The sequence below is a fragment of the Sapajus apella genome, unplaced genomic scaffold (genome assembly GCF_009761245.1).
Source record: "Sapajus apella isolate SASKATOON/1434 unplaced genomic scaffold, GSC_monkey_1.0 scaffold52, whole genome shotgun sequence".
Classification (NCBI taxonomy): Eukaryota; Metazoa; Chordata; class Mammalia; order Primates; family Cebidae; genus Sapajus; species Sapajus apella.
Window position 1 is genome coordinate 16,673,486 of NW_022436992.1, and position 14,201 is coordinate 16,687,686.

General features: G+C 34.1%; 1 protein-coding gene across 1 annotated transcript in view; it reads right to left on the reverse strand.

The window, feature by feature from the left end:
• Window positions 1-1,412: 1,412 nt before the first annotated feature.
• LOC116526948 (ankyrin repeat domain-containing protein 36A-like) overlaps window positions 1,413-14,201 on the reverse strand; it is a 75,515-nt gene continuing 62,726 nt past the window's right edge. The window contains exon 31 of the mRNA XM_032243710.1: window positions 1,413-3,456. The gene's annotated coding sequence lies outside the window, so the exon portion shown is untranslated. The remainder of the gene's footprint in view (window positions 3,457-14,201) is intronic.

Below are 14,201 nucleotides of genomic sequence, written 5' to 3' on the forward strand. Positions count from 1 at the left end.
CATTATGTTGAAATAAAAGCCTGCTAAATAGTAAGAAAAAAGCATATAAAAGTAAAAAACTTCAATGCTATTGGTAATACACAGTCATGCTCAAAATGCTCTAATATTCTAAGGGTGGTTTGTAAAGCAATTTTATGCCTATTAGTAAGGTTAGCAGACAAAGCTAGTGAAAATAACTGTAGATACAATAAATTGTTAAGATATATAAATTTTAAATACAATGTAAATTTTGACATAAAATTGTACAAGATGGGAGAGAGAATGAAAATGTAGAGGTTGGGATTCAGTTAAAGAGAAGTTGTTATCAGAAGTTGTCTGAGTAGCCTGTTATAAGAATATGATATTTTATGTAAGTTTCATGATAACCACAAAACAATACCTATAGTAACTGCACAAAACAAGTTTAAATAAAAAATAAAAAAAAAACTTTTTTATTTTGTGCAATGTATGCAAGATTTTAAAGCATACCACAACAGAAAGCCATCAAACTACAAAAGAGTTCAGCAAGAGATACAAAGGATACACAGAACCTATAAAATAATCAGAAAAAAAATTACAAAGTGGCAGCAGCAATTCCTTCCCTATAAATAATTACCTTGGATTACATTGTCAAATAAAATGACATAGAATATCTCAATGGATAGAAAACAAGACTCAAACGTGATGCCTACGAGAGACTCACTTTACTAGTCAAGACATATATAGGCTGAAAATGAAATGAAAAAAGACATCCCATGCAAATGGAAACTAAAATAGAGCACGGGTAGCTATACTTACAACAGAAAAAATAAACTAAGTCAAAAGCTATAAAAGAGATAGTTCACTGCATAATGATAAAGGAATTAATTCATCATGAAGACATATTACTTGTAAATAAATATATTCACTCCAGGGCAGAAGACCTAAATTCATAAAGCAACTATTACATAATCTGATGAGAAAAATATACTGCAATACTATAATAGTGGGAGACCTCAATGCTCCACTTCCAACAATGGAAAGATCATTTAGAAAGAAAATAAATTAAGAAACATTAGATTTGAATTACACTTTAGAGCAACTGGATCTAACAGACATGCACAGGACATTCTATCCAACAGCAGAAGTATACACATTCTTCTGAAATGTGGGTGGAACATTTTCCAGGAAAGATCATATGTTAGGCCACAAAACAGACCTTAACAATATTAGAGAACTGAATTACATCAATAAATTTTTTGCATCCCAAGGGTAAAAAGCTAGAAATCAGTAACAGGAGAGATCTTGAAAAATACACAAAATGGCAAAATTTACATATTCATAAATGGCTCATGAGTTACAGAAAAAAATTTAAAAAAAATTTAAGACACAAAAATAAAAACACAACATATCAAAACATATAATGTAGTTAAAGCAATCTTATGATAAAAATTTGTCATTATATTTCTATATCAAAAAAGAACTACAAATTTAAAAATGTAACATTACACCTCAATGAACTAGAAGAGAAACAAAGCTAAGAATTAGCAGAAATAAGAAAATAGCAAGGATTCAAGTGGAAATAAATAAAATAGATGTGAGAAACTCAATGGAAAGAACTATTAATATTGAATTGTTTTTTAAGGCAATAAACAAAATCAGCCAACCCATATCTAGACTGACTAGAAAAAAGACTATTCCAAAAAATAAGACCAGAAATGAAATAGGAGAAATTACAACTTTTAACACTAAAATACAAAGGATTATAATTGTTCTTACAATGAACAATTATATGCCAACAACTTTGATAACATAGAAGAAATAAAAATATTTCTACAAATATACAACTTACTAAGACTGAATCATGAAGAAATAGAAAATCTCAGTGGACTAATACATAATACAGAAATTGAAGCAGAAATTAAAAGCCTCCCACGAAAGAAAAGCATAGGACCAGAAGCCTTCATTGCTGAATTCTGACAAACCTTTAAAGAACTAATACTAATTACTCTAAAACTCTTTCAAAAAAGTGAATTGGGGAATGCTTCCAACATTAGGCTACCATCATTCTGATACCAAAGATAGACAAGGACACTACAAGAGAAGAAAATACAAGGCCAATGTCACTAATGAACCCTGATGCAAAAATCCTCAACAAAACATTAGAAACCAAATTTAAGAATATATTAATGGAATCATTCAACATGATCAAGTGGGATTTATGTTTTGGATGCAAGGAGGTTGCAACATATGCATATGAATACATGTGATAAAATGCATGAACAAAGCCAAAGACAAAAATGATATGATTCTCTCAATACAAGCAGAAAAAGCACATGACAAAATTTAAAACACTTTCATAATGAAAACTATCAACAACTTAAGTATAGAGAAAATGTATCTCAACACAAAAAAAGAACCATATATGGCAAGTGCTTAGCTAACATTGTTCTCAACAGTGAAAAGTTGAAAGCTTTTCCTCCATGATCAGGGACAAGACGCTGATGACCACTCTCACCACTTCTTTTCATCATAACAGTGTAATTCCTAGATAGACATTTAGGCAGAAAAAAGAAAATAAAAAGCATCCTACTCAGAAAAAAAAAAAAAAGTGAAATTATCTCTAATTGCACACAACATGATCCTGAATATAGAAAACCCTAAATATGCTACCAAAAACTGTTAGAACTGATGCATGAATTCAATAAGGTTGCAGGATACAGAAATAAACTGACAAAGATCAAAAGTGTTTCTGTATACAAATAGCAAACTATCTGAAGAAATTAAAAAAAAATCCCAAGTACAATAGCAACACAAATTAAATACTTAGGTGTAAATTAAAGCAAAAAATTAAAAGTCGTGTATATGACAAACTATAAAACACCAATGAACAAACCTTTAAAAACACAAGTAAATGAAAAAACATCCCATGCTTGTGGGTTGGATGAATTAATATTGTGAAAATGAACAAAATACCAAAAGTAACATATTTGATGCAGTCACTATCAAAATTTCAATGCCATTCTTTTAAAGAAATGGAAAAAAATACTGACATTTGTGTTGAACAAATAAAGGCCTCAAGTAGCTAGAATAATCTTCAGCAAAAAGAACAAAGGTAGAGACAGCATGCTACCTGATTTCATTACATATTGTAAAACAATTGTAATCCAAATAGCATAGTAGTGGCATATTAATTGCCGAATTGGCTAATTAAACAAAATGGAAAACCCAGAAATAAACCCACACACAGTCAACTTATTTTTGACAAAGGTGCCAAGGACACACAATGGTTAAAGGATAGTCTGTTCTACAAATGATGTTGAGAAAACTGAATATCCACAGGAAAAATAAAGTTAGACTTTTAACTTACACCATATATTAATATCAACTCCAAATAAAGATTTAAATATAAGACCTGCACTGTAAAACTACTAGAAGAAAACATAGAGTTAAAGCTCCACAACATTCGTCTTAAGCAATACTGTTTTTGATGTAATCCTGATAGCAGTCAATAAAAGCAGAAATAGACAAATTTGTTGTGGCTTATGTTTTGAATTTCTGGTCATTTACTCAATTTGGTCATTACTTGCTGGCACCTCATGGTTACAAGTATCAGCCAAGAGATGCATCCACCTTCCTACTGTAGTATTGGAAAATCACTGTTTTATCCTCTGCCTGACCTTCTCTGACATTCTTGGGATCTACATTTTGATGGAAATGTAATACTCTGAAATCCTAGGCACTATATGAATCAGCAACATGTATGTAGACTCTACTTTTCGACAGCAACACAGTTGGAAATGTAGTAATCACAGTTGGAAAGGAATACAGATTTTATATCTGCTTCTTAGAGATCTGGATTCCACTAAAATGGATTCATGGATGTCAGGGCATTATGGGTGTGGCCTGATAATAAACCTCTCCCTTTTCAGTGCCAAACCAACTTAGAAATAAAAACAAGTGGTCAGATCAATATCCATTATTCCTAGCAAACTGATTTAGAAAATATGGCTTGATGTTGACCAAAAAAGACTTGTAATATTTTCCCCAGTCTTGACTTTGGAACCTGAACAAAGAAAGTTCATCATCTGAAGAATAGTCACTTACCCACCCAGTGTAGGGAAGGTCTTCACCTGCCTTCCACTTCTCCTGTTCAGATTCCAGAGAAGAAAGAGACTAGATATACTCATTGATCATTAAGTTTGCCTTACTGACAGGCAAACGTGGACCAATGCATGTAAGATTTCCCATCCACCAAATAAGTTGCATCTTCTCCTGGCTCTGGGAATGAGCCAGATAAAGGTGAAGAGTTGGCAGTGTTTGTACTCAATACTTGTGAGAAGACAGAAGGTGTTGTCAATGGGTAGATGGAAATGGAATGAGGTGGGAAAGCTTTACTCATTACCAGCTTCTTTTCATTCATGTAGTATATGCTGAAGGTTGTTCCTAGAAGAATTGACTTCTAGAAAGATGATTCCTCTCACAATTGCCTGACCTTGAGTATTTTTATTTTTGTGTTAAAGAACTGATGTTGGTTTGTGTATGCTGAAATAATGGGGGCAAGCTCTGTATGAAAGAAAAAGTTTCCTTTCTTTTCTAGAGCCATCTGTTCAAGTTCTCTGAGTATCCCCATTTGTGGAATGAGTGTCCACAACAAACTCCACAGTCCTGTGTATGGTCATTGGAGGTATATATCAGAGTGACACTTGGAAGCATGGTATAAAGAGGAAATGTGCATTTGCCAAATGAAAAATTAAAATGTAAAATAAATGTTTAAAAGGGAAAAACAGAAGGCAGGTACTAGATTATATTTTTATCAACTGGGACAAACATTGCAGTTTTAGCCAAATATTTGTCATCTTTGTAGTGGAAGACTTTGACATGTAAGTTCTAAATTACCCTTTTGTTTATAAGTAACTGTGTACCTTGATGAGATGGCTCCTGTTAGTAACTTACGCTACCTATTGAAGGTTTATGAAATTCTTCCAAGGCATGTGAGCCAGTGCTTCTCAGCAAAGCAGTGACATGCCTGCTTTTACCTAGTTTCCCCAGCCTTATTAAAGAATTCCTGAACAATATAAAGAAAGTTCCCTCAGCAAGAGGTAACTTCTCAATCTCTAAGCCCAGGAGAGAATGTGGATTATAGGGTCTGAGTGGAGTGTGAAGTTATTTAGGTAATACGAATACTTTCAGGCCAGGCACAGTGGCTCATGCCTGTAATCCTAGCACTTTGAAAGGCCAAGGCAGGCTGATCACCTGAGGTCAGGAGTTTGAGACCATCCTGGCCAACATGGTGAAACTCTGTCTCTACTAATAATACAAAAATCAGCTGGGCATGGTGGCATGTGCCTGTAATCCCAGCTACTAGGGAGGCTGAGACAGGAGAATCCCTTGAACCAGGGAGGCGGAGGTTGCAGTGAGCCTAGATTGTGCCACTGCACTCTAGCCTGGCCAACAAGAGTAAAACTCTGTTCCCCACCCCCCACCCAGAAAAAAATTTCTTTTCCTTTTAGGCAAGGAAGCAAATCATAAAAGCAAAATTGAAATACAGAAGTAGGATACTGCTATTGGTAAAGTTTAGTGAAACAAAGTTTTAAAACACAGAAACAATAAAGAATATTAAGATTTAGAACAAAGTTTATGAAAAAGTATAAAAAATACATTTTTTTTCAGAATACATAAGGAACTCTTACAAATCAACAACAAAAAAGATAATTAAAACATCATCAAAGGAAATGACTAGACATTTCCTCAAAGAATATAGTCATATGTCCAATAACTACATGAAAAGATGCTCAAAATCATTCCTTATTAGGGAAAATGCAAATTAAAACTACAATGAGGTACCACGTCACATCACTAAAATGCCTATAATAAAAAATGAAAAAGAAATAATGAAAAGGATGTGGAGACACTGGAACCTGCATACACTGCCGGTGGGAATGTAAAACTGTACAGCTGCTTTGAATAACAGCCTGACAGTTCCTCAAGATTAAACAGTTACCATTTCACTCAGAAATTCCACTCCTGAATATTTACCCAAAAGGAACATATGTCCACATGAATCCAAATGTCCATGAGCTGATAAATAAAATGGGGTATTTCTCTGCCATAGACTATTACTTGGGGGGAGGGGGGAAGATGACATAAAGAATTCATACATGCTATACAATATATATGAGCCTTGAAAACATTATGCTAAGTGAAATAACCCAGACATAAAAAGCCAAATAATGTATAATTCCACTTATGTGATGTACCTGACATAGGTATATTTGCAGAGACAGAAAGTAGAATAGCGGTAGCCAGGGGTAGGGAGAGGGATTATGGGGAGTTATTATTTAATGGGTAGAATGTTTCTGTTTGAGATGATGAAAAAGTTCTGGAAATGGATAGTGGTGCTTGTTGCATAACATTGTAAAGTACTTAATGCCACCAAACTTTGCACTTAAAATTGTTAAAACTCAAAGCTTTTGTTATGTGTCTTTCTCCAGAACTTTCAAAAAGAATTAACAAAGTTTAAAGAATTTTAAACAGAATACAAGATTTAAACTCCAAAATTCAAGAAAAAAAACTACATTTACAAATTTATCTTAATATGAATTTAACCTCCTCTGAAAATCAATTAACTATATCACTGTGTTAACTAAAAATAAAAACCATATGATTATGTATTAGATGTTGACAAAGCATTTGAGAAAATTGAACAACCATTTTTTAAACATAAAACCTAACACCATAAACACCCTAGAAGAAAATACAGGCAAAACCATTCAGGGCATAGGCATAGGCAAGGACTTCATGACTAAAACACCAAAAGCAATGGCAACAAAAGCCAAAATAGACAAATGGGATCTAATTAAACTTAAGAGTTTCTGCACAGCAAAAGAAACTATCATTCGAGTGAACCAGCAACCAACAGAATGGGGAAAAATTTTTGCAATCTACCCATCTGACAAGGGCTAATATCCAGGATCTACAAGGAACTAAAGCAGATTTACAAGAAAAAAACAAAAAACAAAAAAATCCATTCAAAAGTGGGAAAAAGATATGAACAGATGCTTTTTAGAAGAAGACATTTATGAAGCCAACATATGAAAAAATGCTGATCATCACTGGTCATTAGAGAAATGAAAATGAAAACCACATTGAGATACTATCTCATGCCAGTTAGAATGACGATCTTTAAAAAATTGGGAGACAACAGATGCTGGAGAGGATGTGGAGAAATAGGAACACTTTTACCCTGTTGATGGAAGTGTAAATTAGTTCAACCATTGTGGAAGACAGTGTGGCGATTCCTCAAGGACATAGAAATAGAAATTCCATTTGACTCAGCAATCCCGTTACTGGGTATATACCCAAAGGATTATAAATTGTTCTATTATAAAGACACATGCACACGTATGTTCATTGCAGCACTGTTTACAATAGCAAAGACCTGGAACCAACCCAAATGCCCATCAATGATAGACTGGAGAAAGAAAATGTGGCACATATACAACATGGAATACTATGCAGCCATAAAAAAGGATATGTTCATGAGCTTTGTAGAGACATGGATGAATCTAGAAACCATCATTCTCAGCAAACTGACACAAGAACAGAAAACCAAACACCACATATTCTCACTTATAGGCAGGTGTTGAACAATGAGAACACATGGATACAGGGAGGGGAGTATCAAAATCAAACAATGGGGTCTGTTGGGTGGCAGCTAGGGGAGGGACAGTGAGGGGTGGGGAGGTTGGGGAGGGATAACATGGGGAGAAATGACAGATATAGGTGACAAGGGAATGGAGGCAGCAAACCACATTGCCATGTATGTACCTATGCAACAATCCTGCATGATATGCACGTGTACTTTAGAACTTAAAGTGCAATAAAAAAAATTTGAAAAGCAAATACTAATAATCTCAGTAAACTAGAAATACAAGAGAATTCCCTCAACCTGTCAAAGGGCATCTTTAATATCTACTGCTAATATTCCATGTAATGATGAAAGACTGAATGCTTTCCCCTAAGACTGAGAATAAGACAGAGATGTCAGCTCTTACCACTTCTATTCAACATAGCCACTGTGATCATTTTTTAATTGGGAGTGGGGAGAAACAGTGAGGGAAGAATAAAAATAAAAGGCATTTAGAATGAAAAGAAATAAGTAAAACTGTCTATTCACAGATACAATCATCTGTGTAGAAAATCAAATAAAATCCATTACCAAGTTACTGAAATCAGCAAGTAAGTTTTACAACATTCCAGGATCTATAATCAATATACAAAAATCAATTGCATTTCTGTATGTTAGAAGTAAACAATTACAAATTGAAATTTTAAAAATAATACTATTTACAATAGCATTAAAATATAAAATTCTTGGGAATAAACCTGACAAATATGTGGAATATCTGTACACTGACAACTAAAAAGCATTGCTAAGAAAAATTAAAGAACACTTAAGTAACTGGTTCTAAGATTCACATGGCATACAGATGATCTAGAAAATCTACAATGTCTCTGGAAAAAAAAAAAAGAAGATAAATACAACCCAGTTTGAAGAATTATTATAGAGCTACAATAGTCAGAACATTATGATTCTGGCATACAGAAATCAATTGAATGGACTAGAGAGTCCAGAAACCAGTTATCATAAACATATATATATATATTTGTCATTATATATCATATATTTATTTATATATTTGATATATATATATGGATAAATGATTTTTGGCAAAGGTACAAAGGCAATATATGGAGAAAAGATAACTGGAAAAATTTTATGACCATATGCAAAATAATGACCTTGCATACCCATACCTCACACGTATACAAAATTTATTCAAAATGGATCATAGAACTAAATTTACAACCTAAAACAATAAAACAATTAGAAAAAAAATCTTTTAATTTTATACCAAGTAAAGATTTTTTCAGTAAGACAAAAAAGCCCAATTTATAAAAGAATGAGTGGATTGATGACTTCCTTAAAATCTTTGCTCATTAAAACACACTGTGAAGAAAATAAAAGCCACAAATTTTTGTAAAGCACACATTTGATAAAGGACTTGTCTCCAGATATAAAAATAATTCTAAAAACTCAACAACAAACCAAGAAACAAACCAGACAACTCAATTAAAAATAAATGGAAAAGAATTTGAAGTGTGTTTACTAAAGGCTTAATACAGATGGAAGGAAGGTCAGGAAGGAATTTTCATTAGACATGAAAAGAGGTTCTATTTTAAATTACACTGCCATTCCACCCACACCTTTTTAAATATCTAATTGATTCAAGTCACTTGATTGAATGTCACTCCACATTGAAGTCACTTTTGGAGTTTTTCACAAGGTGGTGGATGCACATTTTGTGAATGACAGCTTTTAAACTAGGTAATGAGCTCCTGTGGAAATAAGCATGCACATTCTTGGGTGGATCAACCTGGATTTGGGCTGCTGCTTGCCTGGCCCAGCAGTGTCTCCACTCTGCAAGAGAAAGAGGAAGCTGTTCTCTAGTCCCTGCAGTAAGGAAGAGTGGGGCTTCCACTGGCCTGCTGAAGGAAGATTGAATCAGACTGGATTTTTTATCCCCTCTTGTGGGATATCTCACTACTGTTCACCTTTGGTGTTTGGCCTTCCAAGCTGCACATCTGCATTCTGACATTTTGTGCCCTTTACTGCAGAAACAAGTAGATCCTTTAAATTCATTTTCCTCACCCCTTTCCCAAGTACACATTACTCACTAAGGCAGTCTGATATTCAATGCAGCTGTCCCCAGAGAGGGCTGATCTGCTCTCTTGACTTTTTATTAAGTCATGGTCAGGGCAAAAGAGGTGAGAAATGGTGTAAATGTATTTTGAAAAATTTTGAAAATGCAGGATTTCACCCTGACCATTTCCCTGGTCTTAATGTGTCTCTCCCAAACTGACCCCATGTCAGTCTGGCTGAAAAGGTGACTTAAAGACTTTGGACTTATCTCTGTATAAGTTGTATGTAAATGTTTTTCTCTGAAATAGCATCTCGTTCTGTTGCACCCTATCTTTGTCAACAAAAGTTCTTGGTTAGCGTAGGGGATGACTGGAATTTAAAATTTATTAAAACTTATGTACACATATGATATATGGGGTCACTTTTAGTAGGGAGAAATGTAAAAAAATTTAAAGGTGCAGTATTAAATCATAACTGCCTAAAATTAGCTATAGTACATAATGTGCTGCTGGAATAATTTTGTAGTCACTTCCTGTTGCTATTGCAGTGAGCTCAGGTGTTATATCACTTAAAGTGCTGTGTGATGCTAATCTCCAGATGAACAATTTCTGTCTCCAGAAAACTGCATTTTGCAGTAAAAAGTGAACTCTCATGGTTCTCATGTATTGTTCATTGTTACTAGCACAATAATGTGAACCTTGACACCATGGAAGGAAGCCATACAATGGGCTATAGTGATGCTGGAAATACTGCAAAATATTTTCTCTTTCTTATGACTTTGTTAATAACATTTGTTTTCTCTAGCGTACTTTAACAGTCTAGAATTCATAAAACATAAAGATATGTGTTAATTGACTGTTTATGTTATAGGTAAGGTTTCTGGTCAACAGTAGGCTATGAGTAGTTACATTTTTGTGAAGTCAAAAATTATATGTGGATTATCAAGTGTGCAGAGGTGTCAGTGCTCCTAGTCCCTGCATGAAAGATCAACTGTACTAAAGGGAACAACTAGAATAAACACTGTAAAACTGGATCAGAATTGAAAGTATTGGTAAGAACCCATGGTTTTCAACATATTTTAATACAGAAATATAGATGAATGTATGCATGTATGTACGTGTATTTATATATACACATGTATTGCCCTGCTGTGTTCACTGAGGAAGCCTGTGAGCAATGAAAACCCCTGAAGCCATACACTCACCTATCATAATGAGCATCCAAGACCTTGGTTTTTAGATATTATTTTCTCCTAAAAAGAAATCAGCTTTTCTAAGAAAAATGGCTAATTCCAGGCCTGAAGCATAGAAAATATAAGCTTGGAGCATCTTGTTGTACCAGAAAGTACAAAGTGCTCAAGGAATAATGGAGACAGGCCACAAAGATGTGAAGTCAGCTTGAAATGGCTGCCATTGGACAAATCTGGGAGCACCTGAGCACCACAATCACAAGACGTCTCCCTATTTGTTTGTTGAGTTTTTTTTTTAAAATAATTTATTATACTTTACATTCTGGAGTATATGTGTAGAATGTGCAGGTTTGTTAAATAGGTATACACATGCCATGGTGGTTTGCTGCACCCATTAACCTGTCATCTACATTAGGTATTTCTTCTAACTAACACTATCACTCCCTATCCCCTCAGCCCGCAACAGGCCCCAGTGTGTGATGTTCCCCTCTCTGCGTCCTCATTGTTTAACTCCCACTTACGAGTGAGAGAGAACATGTGGTGTTTGGTTTTCTGTTCTTTCATTAGTTTGCTGAGAATGATAGTTTCCAGCTTCATCCATGTCTGTGCAAAGGACATGAACTCATCCTTTTTTATGGTTGCATAGTATCCCATGGTGTATATATGCCACATTTTCTTTATCCAGTCTACCATTGATGGGCATTTTGGTTGGTTCCAAGTCTTTGCTATTGTGAATAGTGCCACAATAAACATCCATGTGCATGTGTCTTTGTAGTAGAATGACTTATAATCCTTTGGGTTATATCCCAGTAATGGGATGCTAGGTCAAAGGGTATTTCTGGTTCTAGATCCTTGAGGAATCGCCACACTGTCTTCCACAATGGTTGAACTAATTGACACTCCCACTAACAGTGTAGATTTTGTTTTAATAATTTATCCATGCAGAAAAAAATGAAAGAATAAGAGAATCATTATCTGGAAATAATCATAATAATTCAAGTAATAATAATCAGTGAAATGCTACTCTAGTGGGTGAAATTCTGAGAAGCCAGATATTTACAAAGCTTCAAAGTATCTTCACACGGATAGTTGGGTAAATAATAGCTTTACCATGGACAAACGTGTCAGATTCTCCTTAACTAAATAATAAGAGTTAACATTGGCCAGTATTGGAACCATGTGACAGCATATGCCTCCAGACATGCTGCACTGGGAAGAACTCAGCCTCACTTGCGCAACATTCCTGCCCTAATGGCATAACTTAAATCTAAGTATGAGGAAACATCATATGAACCCAAATTTAGAGGAAATCTACAAAATAACTGGCTTATATTTTTCAAAACCATAATGCCATGAAAATCAAAGACAGACTAAGGAACTATCTCAGATTTTAAAGAAACAGGACAATTGAACACAACACATCATGGACTGTGAAAATCCACCCACCTGGATTTTCTATGGCTCTAAAAGATATTATGGAGACAGTTGGCACCTCTAAATAAGGGCTGTAGATGATTAGATACTAATGTTAACCAAATTTTAATTTCCTGACAAGTTGATTATACTACAGCTGTTTAAGATAAGTCCTTGTTTTTAGGAAATACACACTAAAATATTAGAAGTAAAGAGGAATTGGGTCCCAAACTTATAAACAGTTCAGGAAAAAAGTCTATGTTATATACCTACATTTATATTTATCTAGAAAGAGAGAAAAAGAAAGAATAGAGCAAATGTAAGTAGTCAAATGTTAACATTTGGAAAACTGTACCCAAGAATTCTTTGTACTACTCTAACAAGTTTTCCGTAATTCTGGAATTATAAAAATAAAACATATCTAAAAATAAAAATCAATTTTTAAAACTATTTACAAATTATAACCACATGGAATGAAATGAACCATGAAACCAACAAATCAAAAGTTCAATGAAGAACAAATACATTCACATAGTCTCAAATTTCCTCCCCACAGAATACTAATTACAAGGTGAAAAAGTAACATAACAGAGGGGAAATCCAGAAAATACCACTACTGGTGATCAAGGCTAACATCACCAGTAATAGGACAAATCAAAATTTTAGGTCACATGATAGCATGCAATGAAATCATAAGATACTCATCAAAAACATATGATCTAAGTCTAATCATAGAGAAACATCAGAGAAACCCAACTGAGGAAGTTTCTACATTACTGGACTTAATTCTTCAAAAGATTCAAGATCATAAATGCTAATAGAGTGAGTCACTTTTCTAGACCAAAAGAGTCTAAGAGACATGGCAATTAAATGCAATCCATGGTTCTGAATGGGATTCTTTTGCTATAAAGGACATTATAGACAAATAATAAAACTTAAAAAGAATCTGAGGATAACATGATTGAATATATTCATGTTATCTTTCTGATTATGAAAGTTGTATTGTAGTTATATAGAATGTCCTGACTTGTAGAAACATTCACTAAAGTAATCAGGGGTGATTTCATAATGTCAGTAATTTATTCTCAAGTGGCTACAGGGGAAAAAGTTCTTTGTATTAAAACTTGAAACTTTTCTCTATTTTTTTTTTGTTTGTTTGTTTTGAGATGGAGTTTCACTCTTGTTGCCCAGGCTAGAGTGCAATGGTACAATCTTGGCTCACTGCAACCTCCGCCTGCCAGGTTCAAGTGATTCTCCTGCCTCAGCCTCCCAAGTAGCTGGGATAACAGGCCGTGCCTAGCTAACTTTTTTGTATTTAGTAGAGATGGTGTTTCACAATGTTGGTCAGGCTGGTCTTGAACTCCTGGCCTCAGGTGATCCACCTGCCTCGGCCTCCCAAAGTGCTGGGATTACAGGCGTAAGCCACTGTGCCTGGCCCTTCTCTCTAATTTTAAGACTGTTTCCAAAAAGTTAATCAAAAATAAACAAACAAACAGAAATGGTGAACAGCCTTAGGCAAACCTTATTTTTCAACATTCTATATAATTCAGTGTTGAAAATTAAAATTATATAACTTTGATAGAATAGTAATAATTGTAATACATCTAATATTGACAATGACCACAGTACCAGTGTATAAAAATGATTTGTCTGTCTATATCTAAATCTAAATCCCTAAATATAGTGGTAAAAATTATAAAATACCAGTAAGTCATCAATTTATTCCACTAAAGTATTAATGACAACTTTGTTGTTTGGTTGTTTAAACAGCTGAAATGTGGGCAGTTTGAGTATGTAAAACTCAAAAACTCTGGTTTTCATTTGCAAGATTCACTGAAAAGTTAAAGAGACCAAGGAACATAATTTAAAACACTATATAAATTATCTTTAGACATATAAATACAAAAATATTTTCATTTAATAAACATCTTTGCA